The sequence below is a fragment of the Oreochromis aureus genome, linkage group 22 (genome assembly GCF_013358895.1).
Source record: "Oreochromis aureus strain Israel breed Guangdong linkage group 22, ZZ_aureus, whole genome shotgun sequence".
Lineage (NCBI taxonomy): Eukaryota > Metazoa > Chordata > Actinopteri > Cichliformes > Cichlidae > Oreochromis > Oreochromis aureus.
The window spans coordinates 30,583,186-30,608,236 of NC_052962.1; the positions used below are offsets into that span (position 1 = coordinate 30,583,186).

At 39.2% G+C, this 25,051-nt stretch overlaps 1 long non-coding RNA gene across 2 annotated transcripts; it reads right to left on the reverse strand.

Annotated features, from left to right (window-relative positions):
- Positions 1–15,429: 15,429 nt before the first annotated feature.
- On the reverse strand, positions 15,430–23,582 carry LOC120435448. Of its 2 annotated transcripts, none has more exons than XR_005609733.1 (5): positions 23,505–23,582; positions 21,136–21,191; positions 20,971–21,018; positions 20,609–20,886; positions 15,430–17,054 (listed from the first exon to the last, which is right to left on the reverse strand). It is a non-coding gene; the product is annotated as an uncharacterized LOC120435448 (long non-coding RNA). The 2 variants fall into 2 exon arrangements; XR_005609734.1 differs by lacking the exon at positions 23,505–23,582 and adding an exon at positions 22,481–23,041.
- Positions 23,583–25,051: the final 1,469 nt, after the last annotated feature.

Here is a 25,051-nt window from a genome sequence, read left to right on the forward strand (position 1 = left end):
TGACATCACCTCGGAAAAAGCCTTAAATACAATCATTTACACAGGGTTAGTTACAAGGTAAGTTTAGTAAGAGGCATTAATGTCTAAGACACAAACTCAGCAATTTACACAAAATACAGAACCAAGTCCAGATTGTAAAACAGTTATATCATTTGAAAATATGAATTCTGCCATTGAAACAACCGATGCGATTCAAAGCTGCGCCACTGAAGTCGAGGCAAAGATTGAAGGTAGTGTCGTCCCTGGCGTAAACATTTTACAGAGCGACAAGGGAAATTCGGATCACTGTGTGTGCTGCCCTCAATCATGCACCCAGCAACAGAATCTGGGGATCCAGAGTCAGTTGATGTCGAGGAACCTCACGTGTCAGAAGAACAGCTGCTCGTTAAAGAGCTAATAAATGCTGTTATTGCACGTGCCTCCAAAGAGGCAATGGTGTCGCCATCTGACACGATTCAGCAGCGCCTCTTCACAGCTCTGTGGGCACAAGTTGAACACAAAACTCTAAAAATCACACAAAAGGGATAAAAAACTAGAAAAGTTGATTTTAAAGACATCACAAAGCGGCTGGACATTAACCCTGATCTCGTGATCATTGCGCTAGCCGTAGGTCAGCCGTACATAGAGGTGATCATTTCCATATTTGAAGATCACCTCTTCCCTAAAAAAAGAAACCTACTGGCAAGGTTCTTCTCGTGGTGCGTTAAAGCCAAGGATGATGAAGATGAACAAACTAAAGCGATTTCTGAAAAACGTTTAGAAGAACTTCAAAGTAATATATTTCCAGTACTGGAGAAAAATCATCATCAGGCATTAGTGTCAACGATTATGATGATGATGGAGAAGAACGTGAGCGCACTCATTGATGCTGTGCTCACACGGGCGGCAAAGAAATCGCATTATAAACCTTCTAAAAACTCCACAAGTATCTGTTAAAACACGTGTTGTCTGACGACACAATCAAAGATCTGCATATACATGAAAAAAACTAAAAGATCTCGACAGCGCCATTTACGAAGAGCTACGTAACAAAACATTTTGTAAAGAAAAACATTTACTGATGTTATTGAACGACGGCGACCCAGTGTTGAGAAAACTGACGGTCGATATCATTAAAAATCACCTGATCCAGGCTATGCAGAATCCAGCCCTGTGTGAAGCTGAAGAGGCTGAAAATTACAGGTTATCTGTGGAAACCTGTATCAAGACGTTGGTGACGCGTGTCATTGAAAATGCCAGTTCACCTTCCTGTATTGAAAAAGTTGATGCCATCACCCAACGGCTGTTCACAAAAATCTGGCCTAGACTTAAAAAAATCAAAATTTATAATGTGATAGCCCTCAGTGTTATGGTTTACAGCTCTTTAATACAGAAATGGAAAGAGCCAGATGTCATACTGACATTCATGGAATTAGGCCACGAACATACAGATGATATAATTGTAAAGGTTTTCAAGGAGCATGCCACCACTGTAATGTATACTGAATATAACCTAACAGGCTTCCTTCTCTCTGTGGGTCCTGTTTTAAGGTTAGAAGACAGAAAATACTTGGTTAGTGTTTTGTAAGTCCCTAAAAGTAGATTCTGTTCATCTGGACGTAGCATTTTCAGTTTCAATTTATTTAACATCCAATCGAGTCATTTTAAAACCCCTTGACCGGTCGAGGCAGATGTCCGTTCCTCACTGAGCCTGGTTCTGCCGGAGTTTTCTCCCTATTAAAGGAAGTTTTACTCCCCACAGTCGCCTAGTGCTTGCTCAGAGGAATTGTCAAATTATTGGGGTTTTGTTTTGTGTCATCTAACACACAACTTATCGTATTGGGCACTCTAAATTTCATTTTTAAATCAATAAAAGATCCAAAAAGATTATATTGTGAATTTTGCATGTTTTCATTGTCACACAAATGTATACATTTTCAGCTTAGACTGAACATGTGTGTTTGTCATTGCTTTCAAAATCAAAGATTTTAGTAGCAACTATTGTATTAAAACATCACAGATGTTTTACTCTGATTACACAAACCTTATGTAGGAGTAGGTCACAGATAAGAGGTATTAATTTGTAAATTTGACCTCTGACCTCACACAGAGATCAAATGTGACAGGATATTTGTACTGTAATTTTCTATAAGGCGCACTCAAAATCCTTTAATTTTCTCAAAACTGACAGTGCGCCTTATAATCCGGTGCGCGTTATGTATGAATTCTGGTTGTGCTTATTGACCTCGAACCGATTTTATGTGGTACACGGTGCTCAAAAATCTGTCAAAAATTGTTTTAATACGACTTTTAAGTAAGCTCTGAAGCTGCACCGTTTGATGGATGGTCAGAACATTATGGCTACCATAGTCAGGAGCCTCGCGGAGTAATCTGGGTTCAAACCTTCGTCTGCTTCAGGTCCCAAGTCAAAGGAACACTGCGGCATCACTGAGAGTTAAAAACGGTAGAAATTCTTTCATCTTTAATAAAATGATCAGCGTTGCTGCTTTACCAGGTGCAACAATTAAGTTTAACATCCAGGTATCCATGAAATCAGAATTCATTTAATTAACAGAGTTAGAAGTTAGCTTGCTAGTTTCCACCTAAACATAATATACCGTGTTCTGACTGAGAGATTTTTGAAAAAATTAAAACGTACAGCTCTGCTATCACTTCCAACATAAATGAAGACAGAAAACTAAACAGCAGTGACTTTTGTAGGGTTACCGAAGTTGGACTAGCTGGTACATAATGATGTACTACGAGATCACTAGCGATACAGCTATGTTAGCATAACATAAACACAGTGAAGCTGGAGGATGAATGCTAACTTTTTCCATTCGATAAAAGTTATGTGAGGGTTCCCAAAGGTTAGGGACAAATTCAATCGCATGGCAGGATGCTGTTGCAGATTAAGCAGCGCCTCTTCGCAGCTCTGTGGGCACAAAATGGAAGTACTACAAGGACCTGGAAAAATGACAAAGAGGGAGGGATATAAAATATTCCAAATGTTTCTTGAACTGTTAGCACAAGTGTATATGTGTATGTATCTATCCATCCATTCACTTACGCTTTTCTTTTCAGGGTCGCAGGGGGCGCTGGAGCCTATGGCAGCTATCTTAGGGCGAGAGGTAGGGCACGCCCTGGACAGGTCGCTACTCTGTCACAGGGCTAAACATTTGTACTCACATTCACTCACACCTATGGGCAATTTAGATTTTCTAAAAACAATGGGCAATTCAGATTTTCAATTAACCTATCCCCACTAACTGCATGCCTTTTGGACCGTGGGAGGAAACTGGGAGAACATGCAAACTCCAGACAGAAAGACCCTGGCCTGATAGTGGAATTGAACTCAGGACCTTCTTGCTGTGAGGTAACAGTGCTAACCGTGCCACCATGCTGCCCGTGTGTCACATGTGTAGGATCTGGAAAAAAGGAAAGAGGGGAGGAATATAAAATATTCCAAATGTTTCTTGAATTGTTAGCACAAGTGTTTATATATGATATTAAATATTGATTTTAGAGAGGGGTGGTGAGAGTAAGAGTTTGGTTTCACTTTTTCTGTTAATATTTGGATATTTTTCTTGCATTATCATTTTTGATTAGAAAAGCAGAATAAAACGTGCAAATTAGCTTAATTTATAGTTTGTTATACTCCTTCCTCTAATACAAATATTTCATTTCTAACTCTGAATATAAGTGCATAATTTAATAATAAGTGTTTCTGCTCACAAATGTCCACGAGCACAGACATGCACACAAAAAACTGCGTGACTCCTCGCTGGCTGTAACTCACCGCGCGTGTTCACCTGTAACGTCCTCTAAGAAGACGTGTGACCATTCTGATAGCCGTCTGTGTCTGCAGGTGAATGAGTGAAGCTACATAAACATTTAAATTAGCACAGCTTACCAGCAGTCACGGTAAACCCGACAACAACACAGTGGGTGAGGGTGGGAGCGGGGGTCGCTTGACATTCTAACTTTAAAGGAAGGATTTTAACAGTATTTGCTGTGGGTTAAAGCAGTGGACCAGCAGGCTACATGTTTGACATCCAAAGAAGTTTCACTTAATCCCAAACACTGAGGATCGCCATTGTATAGCGGTCGCTAGGGTAACGTCACGTCGCCGTCATTGCGGATGTGGGCGGGGCTTAGCGCTAGAATCCCTTTGATCCTTTCATGTCTTGCGTGACATCACCTCGGAAAAAAGCCTTAAATACAATCATTTACACAGGGTTAGTTACAAGGTAAGTTTAGTAAGAGGCATTAATGTCTAAGACACAAACTCAGCAATTTACACAAAATACAGAACCAAGTCCAGATTGTAAAACAGTTATATCATTTGAAAATATGAATTCTGCCATTGAAACAACCGATGCGATTCAAAGCTGCGCCACTGAAGTCGAGGCAAAGATTGAAGGTAGTGTCGTCCCTGGCGTAAACATTTTACAGAGCGACAAGGAAATTCGGATCACTGTGTGTGCTGCCCTCAATCATGCACCCAGCAACAGAATCTGGGGATCCAGAGTCAGTTGATGTCGAGGAACCTCACGTGTCAGAAGAACAGCTGCTCGTTAAAGAGCTAATAAATGCTGTTATTGCACGTGCCTCCAAAGAGGCAATGGTGTCGCCATCTGACACGATTCAGCAGCGCCTCTTCACAGCTCTGTGGGCACAAGTTGAACACAAAACTCTAAAAATCACACAAAAGGGATAAAAAACTAGAAAAGTTGATTTTAAAGACATCACAAAGCGGCTGGACATTAACCCTGATCTCGTGATCATTGCGCTAGCCGTAGGTCAACCGCATACATAGAGGTGATCATTTCCATATTTGAAGATCACCTCTTCCCAAAAAAAAAGAAACCTACTGGCAAGGTTCTTCTCGTGGTGCGTTAAAGCCAAGGATGATGAAGATGAACAAACTAAAGCGATTTCTGAAAAACGTTTAGAAGAACTTCAAAGTAATATATTTCCAGTACTGGAGAAAAAATCATCATCAGGCATTAGTGTCAACGATTATGATGATGATGGAGAAGAACGTGTGAGCGCACTCATTGATGCTGTGCTCACACGGGCGGCAAAGAAATCGCATTATAAACCTTCTAAAAACTCCACAAGTATCTGTTAAAACACGTGTTGTCTGACGACACAATCAAAGATCTGCATATACATGAAAAAAAACTAAAAGATCTCGACAGCGCCATTTACGAAGAGCTACGTAACAAAACATTTTGTAAAGAAAAACATTTACTGATGTTATTGAACGACGGCGACCCAGTGTTGAGAAAACTGACGGTCGATATCATTAAAAATCACCTGATCCAGGCTATGCAGAATCCAGCCCTGTGTGAAGCTGAAGAGGCTGAAAATTACAGGTTATCTGTGGAAACCTGTATCAAGGCGTTGGTGACGCGTGTCATTGAAAATGCCAGTTCACCTTCCTGTATTGAAAAAGTTGATGCCATCACCCAACGGCTGTTCACAAAAATCTGGCCTAGACTTAAAAAAATCAAAATTTATAATGTGATAGCCCTCAGTGTTATGGTTTACAGCTCTTTAATACAGAAATGGAAAGAGCCAGATGTCATACTGACATTCATGGAATTAGGCCACGAACATACAGATGATATAATTGTAAAGGTTTTCAAGGAGCATGCCACCACTGTAATGTATACTGAATATAACCTAACAGGCTTCCTTCTCTCTGTGGGTCCTGTTTTAAGGTTAGAAGACAGAAAATACTTGGTTAGTGTTTTGTAAGTCCCTAAAAGTAGATTCTGTTCATCTGGACGTAGCATTTTCAGTTTCAATTTATTTAACATCCAATCGAGTCATTTTAAAACCCTTGACCGGTCGAGGCAGATGTCCGTTCCTCACTGAGCCTGGTTCTGCCGGAGTTTTCTCCCTATTAAAAGGAAGTTTTTACTCCCCACAGTCGCCTAGTGCTTGCTCAGAGGGAATTGTCAAATTATTGGGGTTTTGTTTTGTGTCATCTAACACACAACTTATCGTATTGGGCACTCTAAATTTCATTTTTTTAAATCAATAAAAAGATCCAAAAAAGATTATATTGTGAATTTTGCATGTTTTCATTGTCACACAAATGTATACATTTTCAGCTTAGACTGAACATGTGTGTTTGTCATTGCTTTCAAAATCAAAGATTTTAGTAGCAACTATTGTATTAAAACATCACAGATGTTTTACTCTGATTACACAAACCTTATGTAGGAGTAGGTCACAGATAAGAGGTATTAATTTGTAAATTTGACCTCTGACCTCACACAGAGATCAAATGTGACAGGATATTTGTACTGTAATTTTCTATAAGGCGCACTCAAAATCCTTTAATTTTCTCAAAAACTGACAGTGCGCCTTATAATCCGGTGCTTGCGTTATGTATGAATTCTGGTTGTGCTTATTGACCTCGAACCGATTTTATGTGGTACACGGTGCTCAAAAATCTGTCAAAAATTGTTTTAATACGACTTTGGTAAGCTACTGAAGCTGCACCTGCGTTTGATGGATGGTCAGAACATTATGGCTACCATAGTCAGGAGCCTCGCGGAGTAATCTGGGTTCAAACCTTCGTCTGCTTCAGGTCCCGAAGTCAAAGGAACACTGCGGCATCACTGAGAGTTAAAAACGGTAGAAATTCTTTCATCTTTAATAAAATGATCAGCGTTGCTGCTTTACCAGGTGCAACAATTAAGTTTAACATCCAGGTATCCATGAAATCAGAATTCATTTAATTAACAGAGTTAGAAGTTAGCTTGCTAGTTTCCACCTAAACATAATATACCGTGTTCTGACTGAGAGATTTTTTGAAAAAATTAAAACGTACAGCTCTGCTATCACTTCCAACATAAATGAAGACAGAAAACTAAACAGCAGTGACTTTTGTAGGGTTACCGAAGTTGGACTAGCTGGTACATAATGATGTACTACGAGATCACTAGCGATACAGCTATGTTAGCATAACATAAACACAGTGAAGCTGGAGGATGAATGCTAACTTTTTTCCATTCGATAAAAGTTATGTGAGGGTTCCCAAAGGTTAGGGACAAATTCAATCGCATGGCAGGATGCTGTTGCAGATTAAGCAGCGCCTCTTCGCAGCTCTGTGGGCACAAAATGGAAGTACTACAAGGACCTGGAAAAAATGACAAAGAGGGGAGGGATATAAAATATTCCAAATGTTTCTTGAACTGTTAGCACAAGTGTATATGTGTATGTATCTATCCATCCATTCACTTACGCTTTTCTTTTTCAGGGTCGCAGGGGGGCGCTGGAGCCTATGGCAGCTATCTTAGGGCGAGAGGCAGGGTACGCCCTGGACAGGTCGCTACTCTGTCACAGGGCTAAACATTTGTACTCACATTCACTCACACCTATGGGCAATTTAGATTTTTCTAAAAACAATGGGCAATTCAGATTTTTCAATTAACCTATCCCCACTAACTGCATGCCTTTTGGACCGTGGGAGGAAACTGGGGAGAACATGCAAACTCCAGACAGAAAGACCCTGGCCTGATAGTGGAATTGAACTCAGGACCTTCTTGCTGTGAGGTAACAGTGCTAACCGTGCCACCATGCTGCCCGTGTGTCACATGTGTAGGATCTGGAAAAAAGGAAAAAGAGGGGAGGAATATAAAATATTCCAAATGTTTCTTGAATTGTTAGCACAAGTGTTTATATATGATATTAAATATTGATTTTAGAGAGGGGTGGTGAGAGTAAGAGTTTGGTTTCACTTTTTTCTGTTAATATTTGGATATTTTTCTTGCATTATCATTTTTTGATTAGAAAAGCAGAATAAAACGTGCAAATTAGCTTAATTTATAGTTTGTTATACTCCTTCCCTCTAATACAAATATTTCATTTCTAACTCTGAATATAAGTGCATAATTTAATAATAAGTGTTTCTGCTCACAAATGTCCACGAGCACAGACATGCACACAAAAACTGCGTGACTCCTCGCTGGCTGTAACTCACCGCGCGTGTTCACCTGTAACGTCCTCTAAGAAGACGTGTGACCATTCTGATAGCCGTCTGTGTCTGCAGGTGAATGAGTGAAGCTACATAAACATTTAAATTAGCACAGCTTACCAGCAGTCACGGTAAACCCGACAACAACACAGTGGGTGAGGGTGGGAGCGGGGGGTCGCTTGACATTCTAACTTTAAAGGAAGGATTTTAACAGTATTTGCTGTGGGTTAAAGCAGTGGACCAGCAGGCTACATGTTTGACATCCAAAGAAGTTTCACTTAATCCCAAACACTGAGGATCGCCATTGTATAGCGGTCGCTAGGGTAACGTCACGTCGCCGTCATTGCGGATGTGGGCGGGGCTTAGCGCTAGAATCCCTTTGATCCTTTCATGTCTTGCGTGACATCACCTCGGAAAAAAGCCTTAAATACAATCATTTACACAGGGTTAGTTACAAGGTAAGTTTAGTAAGAGGCATTAATGTCTAAGACACAAACTCAGCAATTTACACAAAATACAGAACCAAGTCCAGATTGTAAAACAGTTATATCATTTGAAAATATGAATTCTGCCATTGAAACAACCGATGCGATTCAAAGCTGCGCCACTGAAGTCGAGGCAAAGATTGAAGGTAGTGTCGTCCCTGGCGTAAACATTTTACAGAGCGACAAGGGAAATTCGGATCACTGTGTGTGCTGCCCTCAATCATGCACCCAGCAACAGAATCTGGGGGATCCAGAGTCAGTTGATGTCGAGGAACCTCACGTGTCAGAAGAACAGCTGCTCGTTAAAGAGCTAATAAATGCTGTTATTGCACGTGCCTCCAAAGAGGCAATGGTGTCGCCATCTGACACGATTCAGCAGCGCCTCTTCACAGCTCTGTGGGCACAAGTTGAACACAAAACTCTAAAAATCACACAAAAAGGGATAAAAAAACTAGAAAAGTTGATTTTTAAAGACATCACAAAGCGGCTGGACATTAACCCTGATCTCGTGATCATTGCGCTAGCCGTAGGTCAGCCGTACATAGAGGTGATCATTTCCATATTTGAAGATCACCTCTTCCCTAAAAAAAGAAACCTACTGGCAAGGTTCTTCTCGTGGTGCGTTAAAGCCAAGGATGATGAAGATGAACAAACTAAAGCGATTTCTGAAAAACGTTTAGAAGAACTTCAAAGTAATATATTTCCAGTACTGGAGAAAAAATCATCATCAGGCATTAGTGTCAACGATTATGATGATGATGGAGAAGAACGTGTGAGCGCACTCATTGATGCTGTGCTCACACGGGCGGCAAAGAAATCGCATTATAAACCTTCTAAAAAACTCCACAAGTATCTGTTAAAACACGTGTTGTCTGACGACACAATCAAAGATCTGCATATACATGAAAAAAAACTAAAAGATCTCGACAGCGCCATTTACGAAGAGCTACGTAACAAAACATTTTGTAAAGAAAAACATTTACTGATGTTATTGAACGACGGCGACCCAGTGTTGAGAAAACTGACGGTCGATATCATTAAAAATCACCTGATCCAGGCTATGCAGAATCCAGCCCTGTGTGAAGCTGAAGAGGCTGAAAATTACAGGTTATCTGTGGAAACCTGTATCAAGACGTTGGTGACGCGTGTCATTGAAAATGCCAGTTCACCTTCCTGTATTGAAAAAGTTGATGCCATCACCCAACGGCTGTTCACAAAAATCTGGCCTAGACTTAAAAAATCAAAATTTATAATGTGATAGCCCTCAGTGTTATGGTTTACAGCTCTTTAATACAGAAATGGAAAGAGCCAGATGTCATACTGACATTCATGGAATTAGGCCACGAACATACAGATGATATAATTGTAAAGGTTTTCAAGGAGCATGCCACCACTGTAATGTATACTGAATATAACCTAACAGGCTTCCTTCTCTCTGTGGGTCCTGTTTTAAGGTTAGAAGACAGAAAATACTTGGTTAGTGTTTTGTAAGTCCCTAAAAGTAGATTCTGTTCATCTGGACGTAGCATTTTCAGTTTCAATTTATTTAACATCCAATCGAGTCATTTTAAAAACCCCTTGACCGGTCGAGGCAGATGTCCGTTCCTCACTGAGCCTGGTTCTGCCGGAGTTTTCTCCCTATTAAAAGGAAGTTTTTACTCCCCACAGTCGCCTAGTGCTTGCTCAGAGGGAATTGTCAAATTATTGGGGTTTTGTTTTGTGTCATCTAACACACAACTTATCGTATTGGGCACTCTAAATTTCATTTTTTTAAATCAATAAAAAGATCCAAAAAAGATTATATTGTGAATTTTGCATGTTTTCATTGTCACACAAATGTATACATTTTCAGCTTAGACTGAACATGTGTGTTTGTCATTGCTTTCAAAATCAAAGATTTTAGTAGCAACTATTGTATTAAAACATCACAGATGTTTTACTCTGATTACACAAACCTTATGTAGGAGTAGGTCACAGATAAGAGGTATTAATTTGTAAATTTGACCTCTGACCTCACACAGAGATCAAATGTGACAGGATATTTGTACTGTAATTTTCTATAAGGCGCACTCAAAATCCTTTAATTTTCTCAAAAACTGACAGTGCGCCTTATAATCCGGTGCGCCTTATGTATGAATTCTGGTTGTGCTTATTGACCTCGAACCGATTTTATGTGGTACACGGTGCTCAAAAATCTGTCAAAAATTGTCTTAATACGACTTTGGTAAGCTACGAAGCTGCACCGTTTGATGGATGGTCAGAACATTATGGCTACCATAGTCAGGAGCCTCGCGGAGTAATCTGGGTTCAAACCTTCGTCTGCTTCAGGTCCCGAAGTCAAAGGAACACTGCGGCATCACTGAGAGTTAAAAACGGTAGAAATTCTTTCATCTTTAATAAAATGATCAGCGTTGCTGCTTTACCAGGTGCAACAATTAAGTTTAACATCCAGGTATCCATGAAATCAGAATTCATTTAATTAACAGAGTTAGAAGTTAGCTTGCTAGTTTCCACCTAAACATAATATACCGTGTTCTGACTGAGAGATTTTTTGAAAAAATTAAAACGTACAGCTCTGCTATCACTTCCAACATAAATGAAGACAGAAAACTAAACAGCAGTGACTTTTGTAGGGTTACCGAAGTTGGACTAGCTGGTACATAATGATGTACTACGAGATCACTAGCGATACAGCTATGTTAGCATAACATAAACACAGTGAAGCTGGAGGATGAATGCTAACTTTTTCCATTCGATAAAAGTTATGTGAGGGTTCCCAAAGGTTAGGGACAAATTCAATCGCATGGCAGGATGCTGTTGCAGATTAAGCAGCGCCTCTTCGCAGCTCTGTGGGCACAAAATGGAAGTACTACAAGGACCTGGAAAAAATGACAAAGAGGGGAGGGATATAAAATATTCCAAATGTTTCTTGAACTGTTAGCACAAGTGTATATGTGTATGTATCTATCCATCCATTCACTTACGCTTTTCTTTTCAGGGTCGCATGGGGGCGCTGGAGCCTATGGCAGCTATCTTAGGGCGAGAGGTAGGGTACGCCCTGGACAGGTCGCTACTCTGTCACAGGGCTAAACATTTGTACTCACATTCACTCACACCTATGGGCAATTTAGATTTTTCTAAAAACAATGGGCAATTCAGATTTTTCAATTAACCTATCCCCACTAACTGCATGCCTTTTGGACCGTGGGAGGAAACTGGGGAGAACATGCAAACTCCAGACAGAAAGACCCTGGCCTGATAGTGGAATTGAACTCAGGACCTTCTTGCTGTGAGGTAACAGTGCTAACCGTGCCACCATGCTGCCCGTGTGTCACATGTGTAGGATCTGGAAAAAGGAAAAGAGGGGAGGAATATAAAATATTCCAAATGTTTCTTGAATTGTTAGCACAAGTGTTTATATATGATATTAAATATTGATTTTAGAGAGGGGTGGTGAGAGTAAGAGTTTGGTTTCACTTTTTTCTGTTAATATTTGGATATTTTTCTTGCATTATCATTTTTGATTAGAAAAGCAGAATAAAACGTGCAAATTAGCTTAATTTATAGTTTGTTATACTCCTTCCCTCTAATACAAATATTTCATTTCTAACTCTGAATATAAGTGCATAATTTAATAATAAGTGTTTCTGCTCACAAATGTCCACGAGCACAGACATGCACACAAAAACTGCGTGACTCCTCGCTGGCTGTAACTCACCGCGCGTGTTCACCTGTAACGTCCTCTAAGAAGACGTGTGACCATTCTGATAGCCGTCTGTGTCTGCAGGTGAATGAGTGAAGCTACATAAACATTTAAAAATTATTATCATTGAAAATGCCAGTTCACCTTCCTGTATTGAAAAAGTTGATGCCATCACCCAACGGCTGTTGATAAAAATCTGGCCAAGACTTAAAAAAATCAAAATTGATAATCTGATATTCCTCAGTAATATGGTTTACAGCTCTTTAATACAGAAATGGAAAGAGCCAGATGTCATACTGACATTCATGGAATTAGGCCACGAACATACAGATGATATAATTGTAAAGGTTTTCAAGGAGCATGCCATCACTGTAATGTATACTGAATATTTCATCACAAGCTTCTTTCTCTCTCATAAATGTTTGACATCCACATAGCTAAGACACAAACTCAACAATTTACAGAAAATACAGAACTAAGTTCAGATTGTAAAAAAGTTATATATCATTTGGAAATATGAATTCTGCCATTGAAACTTGTGAAACAACAGAGCCGATTCAAATCTGCGCCACTGAAGGCGAAGCAAAGATTTAAGACTCTGAAGGTAGTGTCGTGCCTGGGGTAAACATTTTACAGAGAGACGAGGGAAAATGAATCACTGTGTGTTGCCCTCAATAGTGCAACCAGCAACAGAGTCCGGGGGATCCAGAGTCAGTTGATCTCGAGGAACCTCCAGTGTCAGAAGAACAGCTGCTCGTTAAAGAGCTAAAAAATGCTGTTATTGCACGTGCCACCAAAGAGGCAAAGGTGTCGCCATCTGACATGATTCAGCAGCGCCTCTTCACAGCTCTGTGGGCACAAGTTGAGCAGAATCCTCTAAGAATCAGACAAAAAGGGATTAAAAAACTTGAAAAGGTGATTTTTAAAGACATCACAAAGCGGCTGGACATTAACCCTGATCTCGTGATCATTGCGCTAGCTGTAGGTCAGCTGTACGTAGAGGTGATCATTTCCATATTTGAAGCTCACCACTTCCTTAAAAAAAGAAACCTGGTGATTTTTAAAGACATTTTATATTTTTTATATACATGTACTTCACTATAAAAATCAGGGCTGGACTGGACATCGGGCCTGGTGGGCTGCCTGTGATTTTTCGTTTTTATGGGCCGATGGGGTTTTATTTCTTTTCTTTTTTTTAACGGTATAAATGAATGGTGGTGGATTGGCCAGTTGGTCATGATCGACTCTGGGCTGGACCAATTACAGCCGAGGAGGTCGAACTTTAAAGTTGAGGTGAAAAGGAATGTGATTTGTCCCGTACTACTTCAGCTAGAAAGTTGCTAATTTAATAATGAAACTGATCAATGATCAGTTGATCAGCTTTTCTCTCTGCGCCTAAAAGAGGAAACCGGCAGAGGTCACACTAAACAACAGCAGCACGTTTAAGCTTGATCAGCTGTTGTTAGCATTTATTTTATATTACTTTCTAGTATCAGCTGATGTTTGCTGGAGCCACAGCTGTAAAGCTGCTGGTCATGATAACCGTTTGTATATGTGGTGAGAGGGAAACATGAAGATGAAACAAAGAGACGTCCTTAAGGAATAATCAGAGCTGAGCAGGTGATGGAGAAACAGGGTGACCTTTTAGGTGACATGAGTGAGTTAAAGGGAAGTTATCAACTGTTTCTGAACAATAACACCAGGATCCTTTTCTAAGTAGCTGACAGCTATGTGTGCAGGGGCGGGTCTAGCAAAGTTTTGCCAGGGGGGCAGGTAGGGCATTATCAGGTAAAGGGGGGCACAAAGAAATACTTTTGTTTCTTATTCTTATTTAAAATGTCTAGCTTTTAATAAATAATTATCTGAATCTTACAACCAAAGTTTTCATCTGCTGTAAAATGTATAGAAATCCATTATTGTATTTAGTAAATATCTAGTCTAGTATATACCCTAGTAAGTTACCATCTGTGCAGTCCGCAATTCTGTTGAAGAAAGATGTTGAATCTATTTACTGGATAAAAATAATAGATTTCTGTGCATTTGTTTTATACGTGCATTAAATTAAAATTGGTATTGTCAATTAAGCATCTTGAGGCAGAGGGTGGGGGAGTGGTTCCCTATTTTGTTTGGTTTCTTTTTTTGCTAGTTGGCAACCCTATTAGTTATGTATGTGTAATTATAAATTAGGTTGTTTTATATTTTTGCTAAGTAATGTTTAGAATAACAAAATAGGGAGGATAGTGTAGGTTTAAGTTTATTATAAAGGCTTTATGGCATTTCCTATAGTACCATGACGGCCGGTCACGAGTCAAAATGCCCGGGCTGATTTTTTTGTCCCAGTCCAGCCCTGATAAACATGTAAAATGCTTTTTAAAAAACCTGATTAGCTCAGGGATTAACATTTGGATTAGCAGCTGGATTAACAACTTCATTTTAAAAATCCTGCTTTCACAATAACCAGTCATCACATTACTCTAGGAGTACAATGCATTTTGCTAACAATACTATATACGTGACTTTCTTCAACCATCCTTTAAGAATGCCATATACACACACACACACACACACACACACACATATATATATATGTGTGTGTGTGTGTGTGTGTGCACATATATATGGGGTAAACATTTTATAGAGAGATGAGGGAAATTCGAATCTGTGTGTGCTGCCCTCAATCATGCACCAAGCAACAGAATCCAGGGTCAGTAAAATTGCTTCCAATACTGGAGAAAGAAATCATCATCTGGCATTAGTGTCAGCGATTATGATGATGATGAAGAAGAATGTGTGAGCGCACTCATTGATGCTGTGCTCACATGGGCTGCAAAGAAATCGCACTACAAACCTTCTAAAAAACTCCACAGGTATCTGTTAAAACACGTGTTGTCTGACGACACAATCAAAGATCTGCATATACATGAAAAAAAAAAATCTTGACGGGGCAATTTACCAAGAGCTACATAACAAAACATTTTGTAAAGAAAAACATTTACTGATGTTATTGAATGGCAGTCAATTTCTTTTATTTTCTATTTTCCTTTCTTCTTTGCTTTTTATGTCATTCTTTAGTTCTGTTCTTAACCGTGTGTCTTTAAATACTAATGGCTTGATAGGTAGTGTTAAAAATATTTTTTTCCTTTTGTATATATATATATATATATATATATATATATATATATATATATATATACACACACAATATATATATGGGGTAAACATTTTAAAGAGAGACGAGGAAATTCGATTCACTTTGTGTCCTGCCCTCAATCATGCACCCAGCAACAGAATCCAGGGTCAGTAAAAATGCTGCTTGTTTAAAGAGCTAATAAATGCTGTTATTGCACGTGCCTCCAAAGAGGCAAAGGTGTCGCCATCTGAAATGATTCAGCAGCGCCTCTTCACAGCTCTGTGGGCACAAGTTGAGCAGAAACCTCTAAAAATCAGACCAAGGGGATTAAAAAACTTGAAAAGTTGATTTTTAAAGACATCACAAAGCGGCTGGACATTAACCCTGATCTCGTGATCATTGCGCTAGCCGTAGGTCAGCTGTACGTAGAGGTGATCATTTCCATATTTAAAGCTCACCACTTCCTTAAAAAAAGAAACCTATAGCCAAGGTTCTTCTTGTGGTGCATTAAAGCCAAAGATGATGAAGACGAAAAAGCTAAAGCGATTTCTGAAACCCGTTCAGAAGAATTTCAAACTAATATATTTCCAATACTGGAGAAAAAAATCATCATCTGGCAATTAGTGTCAGCGATTATGATGATGATGAAGAAGAACATGTGAGTGCACTCATTGATGCTGTGCTCACACGGGCTGCTAAGAAATCGCACTACAAACCTTCTAAGAAACTCCACAAGTATCTGTTAAAACGTGTTGTCTGACGACATGATAAAGGATCTGCATATACATGAAAAAAAAAAAAAATCTTAACAGGGCAATTTACCAAGAGCTACGTAACAAAAACATTTTGTAAAGAAAAACATTTACTGATGTTATTGAACGACGGAGGACCCAGTGTTGAGAAAACTGATGGTCGATATCATTAAAAATCACCTGATCGAGGCTATGCAGAATCCAGCCCTGTGTGAAGCTGAAGAGGCTGAAAATTACAGGTTATCTGTGGAAACCTGTATCAAGAAGGTGGTGATGCGTGTCATTGAAAATGCCAGTTCACCTTCCTGTACTGAACAAGTTGATGCCATCACCCAACGGCTGTTCATAAAAATCTGGCCTAGACTTAAAAAAATCACAATCGACAATATGATATTGATCAGTAATATGGTTTACAGCTCTTTGATACAGAAATGGAAAGAGCCAGATGTCATACTGACATTCATGGAATTAGGCCACAAACATACAGATGATATAATTGTAAAGGTTTTCAAGGAGCATGCCATCACTGTAATGGAAGGTGAGTATTTCTTTACAAGCTTGTTTCTCTCTCATAAATGTTTGACATCCACATAGCTAAGACACAAACTCAACAATTTACAGAAAATACAGAACTAAGTTCAGATTGTAAAAAAGTTATATCATTTGGAAATATGAATTCTGCCATTGAAACTTGTGAAACAACAGAGCCGATTCAAATCTGCGCCACTGAAGGCGAAGCAAAGATTTAAGACTCTGAAGGTAGTGTCGTGCCTGGGGTAAACATTTTACAGAGAGACGAGGGGAAAATGAAGCACTGTGTGTGTGTTGCCCTCAATAGTGCAACCAGCAACAGAGTCCGGGGGATCCAGAGTCAGTTGATCTCGAGGAACCTCCAGTGTCAGAAGAACAGCTGCTCGTTAAAGAGCTAATAAATGCTGTTATTGCACGTGCCACCAAAGAGGCGAAGGTGTCGCCATCTGACATGATTCAGCAGCGCCTCTTCACAGCTCTGTGGGCACAAGTTGAGCAGAAAACTCTAAAAATCACACAAAAAGGGATAAAAAACTTGAAAAGGTGATTTTTAAAGAAATTTTCTATTTTTTATATACATGTATTTCCCTAAAAACATGTAAAATAGTGATCTTTATCTTACCTCCTAATGGAGATATCTCTCATGCACACCACAAAAATCACACCACTTTTAACTCATCATTTTATTGGACAGGATGTGCCTGGTAATATTATTTGAAAAAAAGGGGGTTTTTTTTCTTGAAGGGTCAGTGTGAGGCATGAAAATGTGGTTGTTGCCTCAGGGCAACGCTAGTCAGTAGAGGGTTATTAAACTGATTTTCAAAATGCTTTTTAAAAAAATGATTAGCTCAGGGATTAACATTTGGATTAGCAGCTGGATTAACAACTTCATTTTAAAAATCCTGCTTTCAAAATAACCAGTCATCACATTACTCTAGGAGTACAATGCATTGTGCTAACAATACTATATACGTGACTTTCTTCGACCAAACTTTAAGAATGCCAAGAGTTTTAAATAGGCAGGTTCAATACTTATTGTTTACATTACCTATACGATACGATAATGATTTTTCTTAGAGGTTGTTTTGCACTTTGTGAATTCAGTTTTAAGGGACTCAGTGTTCCCAATTTTATAGAGTACTACTTTTATCTGAGTACTTGAAGTACAGTCAATTTCTTTTTTTTTTCTATTTTCCTGTCTTTTTGACATTCTAAGTTTAAATGAAGGATTTTAAGAGTATTTGCTGTGGGTTAAAGCAGTGGACCAGTAGGCTACATGTTTGACATCCACATAGCTAAGACACAAACTCAACAACTTACACAAAATACCGAACCAAGTTCAGATTGTAAAAAAGTTATATATCATTTGAAAATATGAATTCTGCCATTGAAACTTGTGGAACAACAGAGGTGATTCAAATCTGTATGTATATATGCACACACACACATAAAATACGGGTTTTTCTGTGGAAACCTGTATCGAGAAGTTGGTGACGCGTGTCATTGAAAATGCCAGTTCACCTTGCTGTATTGAAAAAGTTGATGCCATCACCCAACGGCTGTTGATAAAAATCTGGCCTAGACTTAAAAAAATCAAAATTGATAATCTGATATTCCTCAGTGATATGGTTTACAGCTCTTTAATACAGAAATGGAAAGAGCCAGATGTCATACTGACATTCATGGAATTAGGCCACGAACATACAGATGATATAATTGTAAAGGTTTTCAAGGAGCATGCCATCACTGTAATGGAAAATGAATATTTCATCACAAGCTTCTTTCCCTCTGCGGGTCATGCAGTATGGGTCGCAGGCAGAGAATACTTGGTTAGTGTTGTGTAAGTCCCTAAAAGTAGATTCTGTTCATCTGGACGTAGCATTTTCAGTTTCAATTTATTTAACATCCAATCGAGTCATTTTAAAAGCCCTTGACCGGTCGAGGCAGATGGCCGTTCCTCACTGAGCCTGGTTCTGCCGGAGTTTTCTCCCTATTAAAAGGAAGTTTTTACTCCCCACAGTCGCCTAGTGCTTGCTCAGAGGGAATTGTCAGATTATTGGGGTTTTGTTTTGTGTCATCTAAAACACAATTTATCATATTGGGCACAAATTTATTTTTAAAAAATCAATAAAAAGATCCAGAAAAGATCATGTTGTGAATTTTGCATGTTTTCATTGTCACACAAATGTATACATTTTCAGCTTAGACTGAACATGTGTGTTTGTCATTGCTTTCAAAATCAAAGATTTTAGTAGCAACTATTGTATTAAAACATCACAGATGTTTTACTCTGATTACACAAACCTTATGTAGGAGTAGGTCACAGATAAGAGGTATTAATTTGTAAATTTGACCTCTGACCTCACACAGATCAAATGTGACAGGATATATTTATGTAAACTATAATTTCATATTCAAGAATCCACATCAACACGTTCTCACTCTCAAAGTGTAAAATGTTATGTTAGGCGACAAATCGTCAGTATGTTACGCTTTTGGCCACCCAACATGTCCCTATGTTACTTGTTCGGAAAAATGAGGAAACATGAGAAGCATTTCGAATCAATCTACTCATGTATGTTTATTTTATTGTAATTGCTTTGGAAAACACTATCTAACACGATTAGGTTATGATACGGGTTAGGATTAAGGTTAGGGTTATGGCTGGAATACACAGCTGGTATTACAGGCAGCTGTTTTGCCAACACGGCATCTTCATTTTTATCATTTATCATCATTTTAGCATATAATACATCACTGTAGATCAAACAGCATATGAAGCATTTAAATTCAGACCAACCTTATAACTGTATAACACTGATGGGGAACAATGTTCTGCAGAATACACTTGATACTTTAAGTGCAATTTGCAATAATGCAGATTTATGTGTAGTAAGGGGGTTTCATTGCTACTTTTATGAAAGGAGTGCTTCTAAAAATTGAGGTGGGCTGGTCGTCTCTGCTTGCGTTTCTGTAAAAGTCACATGTCACCATGGGTAAGAATATGTATTCTTAATATAAACATATACAAGCATGAATCTAAATGAAGCTTATGCGTAAGTTCAATAAGGAAGATCTGTAATCAGTCATCCGCCTGCTTTCCTGGGTGTTCGAGCTGCTAGTCTGTTCTCTTCATCACTTCCTCTTTCCCACGCTTGCAAACTCAATCATTACTCTACTCCAGTCTTTTTCTTGCCCACCTTCTGTGAGCCAATCAGCTGCTATTCTGTCTACTGTAAATCTCACTGCTTTTCTGTCATTCCCCCTTCATCTTCATTACCACCACCACCATCTAGACTCTGGGGTTCCTAATTCCTATCATTGTTAGGACTCCAGTCTGCTATGATGGGTCAACTGAGTTTAATTGTCAAACAGCATAATAATAGTCAAATTCTTTATCTCAATACATCATGTTCATTTCTTCCTCCCTGTGAAAAGCTGTTTTCTTATCTGCTGTTTCTGAGTTCAGGTACTAAGTTTAACACTTGTGGACACCTTGTGATAAATGTTTTTACCGAGCAGGCTTGTTTGCTTCTGAATTTGCTGTCACAGTTTAGCTGTTTTCATTTCCACTGACACATCAGCTCCTAAGACCACAATACTACTACCAAAGTACTACAAGGATCTGGAAAAAAGGACAAAGAACGGAGGGATATAAAATATACCAAACGTTTCTTGAATTGTTAGCACAAGTGTATATGTGAATGTATCTAGTCAGGTTTATATGCAATAGTGCTCACTTGTTTTCTTATCATTTTATTAACTGTATTTCTCATGTAAGTCATTGATATTAAATATTGATTTTTACAGAGGGGTGGTGAGAGTAAGAGTTTGGTTTCAGTTTTTTCTGTTAATATTTGGATATTTTTCTTGCATTATAATTTTTTTGATGAGAAAAGAAGAATAAAATGTGCAAATTAGATTAATTTATAGTTTGTTATGCTCCTTCCCTCTAATACAAAGATTTGATTTCTAACTCTGAGTGTAAGTGCATCATTTAATAACAAGTGTTTCTGGTCACATGCGTCTCACCCAGTTTTAAATGTAGGAGGTCCAGAAGCTTCACTCCGGCCTGCTGGTGAAAGCGAATGCAGTCCCAGCAGGAGGCCAGCTACAGTGCATGATAATTAGCCTTCTGTTGTGATCTGGTTTCTGTCTCGGCTCCCTGGACTGTGACCTCTGACCTCAGACTACAATCGCTCTCTGCTGGAGGCCAAACAGCCTGTCAGTCTGCCTCCTTTCAGTACTGCCCGTCCCCCCGATGGGAGCAGCAGCCGAAGAGCACTTCCAAACACTGCAGGGGAGAGGGACTGAAACAAATGATGAAATGATTAACAGAAACAAGAAGAAAGAAGACTGTGAAACTGATATAAAGTAAGACGTGATGCGAGTACCTGCTGACAGAGCTGTGGTGCTGCAGTAACTGATGGGTGACACAGCTGCTGCTTAAATTACAGAAAGTCAGTGAGAAATATAACTGAGGGTCCTTTTTATAGAAAAAAGTGGTGAAATTTCATCGTTAGCACAGAGGCTCAGACTCCTCTGTTCACAATACCCACAGCACTGCAGCAGAGGAGCATCACAACTGAGGTGACTGTGGTGTTTTCTCTCCAAGCTGCAAACATGTTTGAGAAAAAAACTGTTAGATTCATAACACCACTGTTTCCTTTAAATTGTAATATTTTACTGTTTAAAAAATATATATTTTTAATATCATTCAGGGTCTACTTTAGTCAAAGCCAGTCTAGATGTTGTTTCCGGTCTTTATCTTAAACTAAGCAAAGCCAACAGGCTGTTGTCCACCTAAATGCAAATCTCACTGTGTTAACCCACCGACCAACATCTGGGAAGCAGATGATAAACAAAAGAAAAAAACATCTGAATTGCTGTAAATTACGCAGTTCAAGGAAACACAAAATTACAAAGCCTGTAAATTAAAGACATTTTTTTTTTTTTATTATTCCAGTTCCTTCCACAGTGGGACTTTCCCTGAGTGCCAGTTTCCAAAATGATCAGTCCAGCCTTAAATGTGTGTTTATGTTTGTATGTAAACGATCTTCAGGGAAACATTTAATTAAAAAGCCGTTCAGGTTTCACCTTCATCCCGTCCAGTTCTGCTGGGAATTCAGCAAACCAGGAGCGTTTTCTGGAAAATCAAAGCTGCAGTTCTGACTTCAGACAGCAGGGGGAGCCAGAGTTTTACTAAAGAAACCAGGAGTGAAACACTGGGAGGCAGTTTTTAATGGTTGGAAAGTGGTCGCTACACAAACAGGTGAGACAAAACAGCTCTTTAGGCTATATGTTTCTTTTAGTGACTGTATACTTAAACATAAAGAGGCTTTATTAGAGTCAAAATGTGAGTCATGGTGGAAAACCTTTGGGTTAAAGCCCAGAAAAGTGGAAACACTAAACATTTCACATCACTTTAATATACCTGGTTATTAGATCTACTTCATATTTATATTTTGTCTTACACTCAATTTAAAAAATAGCAATAAAACTACATTTTTCTTGTCTGGATGCTTTTTCATACACCTTTCTCCATCAAATTGGAAACTGTCAAACTAGGGGCTACTTTTAATATTGATTATTTTGATCATCTTTTAGTAATTTAAGTCCTTTTTTTAAAGTCAGAACGCACTAGTCTTTGCGTCTTTAGTGTCAGGTCTTGTTGAGTTTTTTTAGCCTCGATTACGGTAAACCCAATATTTATGGTTTTATAGGAAAAAAGCAATTTAAGGGACTCAAATAATAATATTTTCTTACTTTGCACTGGACAAAGAAATATTCAGCCTTCGCTTTGGCATTGTATTGAAAAAACTGCGCTGTTATCAACATCTTTCAGTTTGAATCTCAAGAACTGAAGCCTGAAAGTGATCTGAAAGTAAGAACGCGAATTCTGACCTTTTACTTGAACCCACACTGCTGCCGCAGAGCAAAGTGCACCCAAAATTTGTGAGGTGGCACAAACGTTACTCTGATTCAAATCACGAGACGGCGCAGCAGAAAGATAAGCCCACACCGGGCTATGAGAGAGATTTGCCAGTCGGGTGAGTAATTAGAACTTCCATGTCGGCAGAAGTGAAAACACGATGTGGGCGGATCACCGAGGTGTCATTTGGGACACGATTAGCATCATAATTATTAAAACTCTCAGGGCAGTCATGACTAATGCTGGCCATGCGCACTGCTGCTGCACTCATACTGAAATTTAATGGAAAAAACATAAATGAAAAGCAATAAACAGGATGTTTGACTCATTCCTGTCATTGCACTAACGCCCTGGTTTCACCAGAATCCTAATTTAACATCTTGTCTTTGTTTTAAAGACCTTTCTGCACCTGAACTCAGAAAAACACTGGTTTTCATCAACGTTGCAGGCCTACAGCGAACAGAAGTGGGAATGTTTATCCATGGATGGCTTTCTTTCATAAAATGCGCAGAGACTTAGACGAGTACAAAGCACTTAACTTGCTGTTGACACGGGTTGAGTCACGAAGCGTTCAGAGGCTGCAGGTTGCTGAAAACAAAACGATCTGACTCAGTAATAGTTTGGCACACGTCAGCGAGTGAGTAAAAGCTGGCAAGCGGCTTCAAATTCTCTTCTTTTAACGGCCAATCAGGCTGTCGCTAATGCTTATATTCGTTATCTGTTCATTCATTACCTAGAAAATGTTAAAAGACCTGACTGTGAAGACGAATCAGACATTTTCTGTTATTCCAGAATAACATGAAACATGTTCAAGTTTAACATCTGTTCAGAACAGCAGAAAAACATTTGCAGACCAGGTTTGAGGCGAGCGGAAACCTCCAGGGATGAAAAACAAAGCCCACGTGTAGCGTCTGACTGCAGTTCCTTTAATGGCCACTTGAGGCTCGTTCCAAAAGTGAGTCAATCCAGGTGAACAGCAGAAATAAACATGCTTACAGCTGGCACAAGAGGACTTGTTCTCCTTGAATAGTTTCTCCCTCTGTAAAATTTGCACAGTTTGACGTTTTTAACTCGACCATTAGCAGCAAAGGGATGCTAAAGCCTTTTGGAGCATTTTAAATGGATTATTAGGTCCGGTGTCCTGCAGGTTTTAGATGTGTTCTTGATCCAACACAGCTGATTTAAATGGCTAAAATACTTCCTCAGCATGTCTTGAAGTTCTCCAGCGGCCTGGTAATGAACTAATCATTTGATTCAGGTGTGTTGACCCAGGGTGAGATCTAAAATCTGCAGGACACCGGCCCTTGAGGACTGGAGATCCCCACCCCTGATCTAAATGATTCTGAGAAAGCTTGGGAGAAAGTGCTGATGTGTTTGGAGAATGTAAAAGTGCTGAGTATGACCCAAAGAACACCATCCCCACAGTCAAGCACAGAGATGGAAGCATTACAGTTTGGCTTTATTTTTCTGTTAAGAGCACAAGACGACTTCACTGCATTTAGGGGCCATGTACTGTAAAATCTTCAACGAGAACCTCCTTCCCTCAGCAGGAACACAGAAGATGGGCTGTGTTTGGATCTTCCAGCATGACTGTGACCCAAAGCTACCACCAAGGCAACAAAGGAGTGGCTGAAAAAGAAGCACATTAAGGTCATGGAGTCCTAGCCAGCGTCCAGATCTCAATAGCATAGATAATGTTTATAAGGAACTGAATCACAGACATGTGCCCCTGAAAGGTGTTATAAGTTCCGTATCTGCACAATGTAAACTTTATCATCAGATAGTGAGCACGAGGCTTACCATCTGATGATGAAATTGTGTGACTGGGTGCTAGCCATCTTCTTTTATGACTGAAGACGGCACGCTACGAAGCACAAAGTACACATGTTCAGTTGGACTTTAACACCAGACGAGTTTATGTGCCACTGCAGCATGTCGGTTTTCTCCCCCCTCAACCATCCCTGAGCCTGGCTGTGCTGAAGGTTCCTTCCTGTTAAAAGGGCGTTCTTCCTTCCCACAGTTGCAAAGTGCTTGCTCAGTGGTTTTTTTTTTTTTTTTTCCACAATATAGTATAAAATGCCTTAAAATCACTGCTTTACCCCAACCTTAAAAAAGGGGGGCAATCATAAACATTTACACTCTACTACAGTAGCTTTGCATGATTCACAGTTTAAAATGATGCTTATTTGGACAACAGTGCAGCACCTCTGACAAAAGGAAGGACCATCAGGCCACCCACTTCTTAAGCCTACTCCATGGATTGGCTGCCCCTTACCAAAATAGGGTTTTTGGGTATACTTTACTTGAGCATCTACCACTGTAAATGTGTATTTTTACTGAAAATAGTAGATAATGGTACAACAAACCAGGTATCAAGGTATATTTTACTCATCTACAGTCAAAATATCTATAAAAAATTTTTCAGTAAATTTTAAATTTTCCTGAATTCAAACTCCAGCTAACATCTAAGTCCGTAAACAAACTCCCCATGCTGTTTTCTGTGGCAGAAACATGAAATAAAGACAGAGAAACTGACCTTTTTT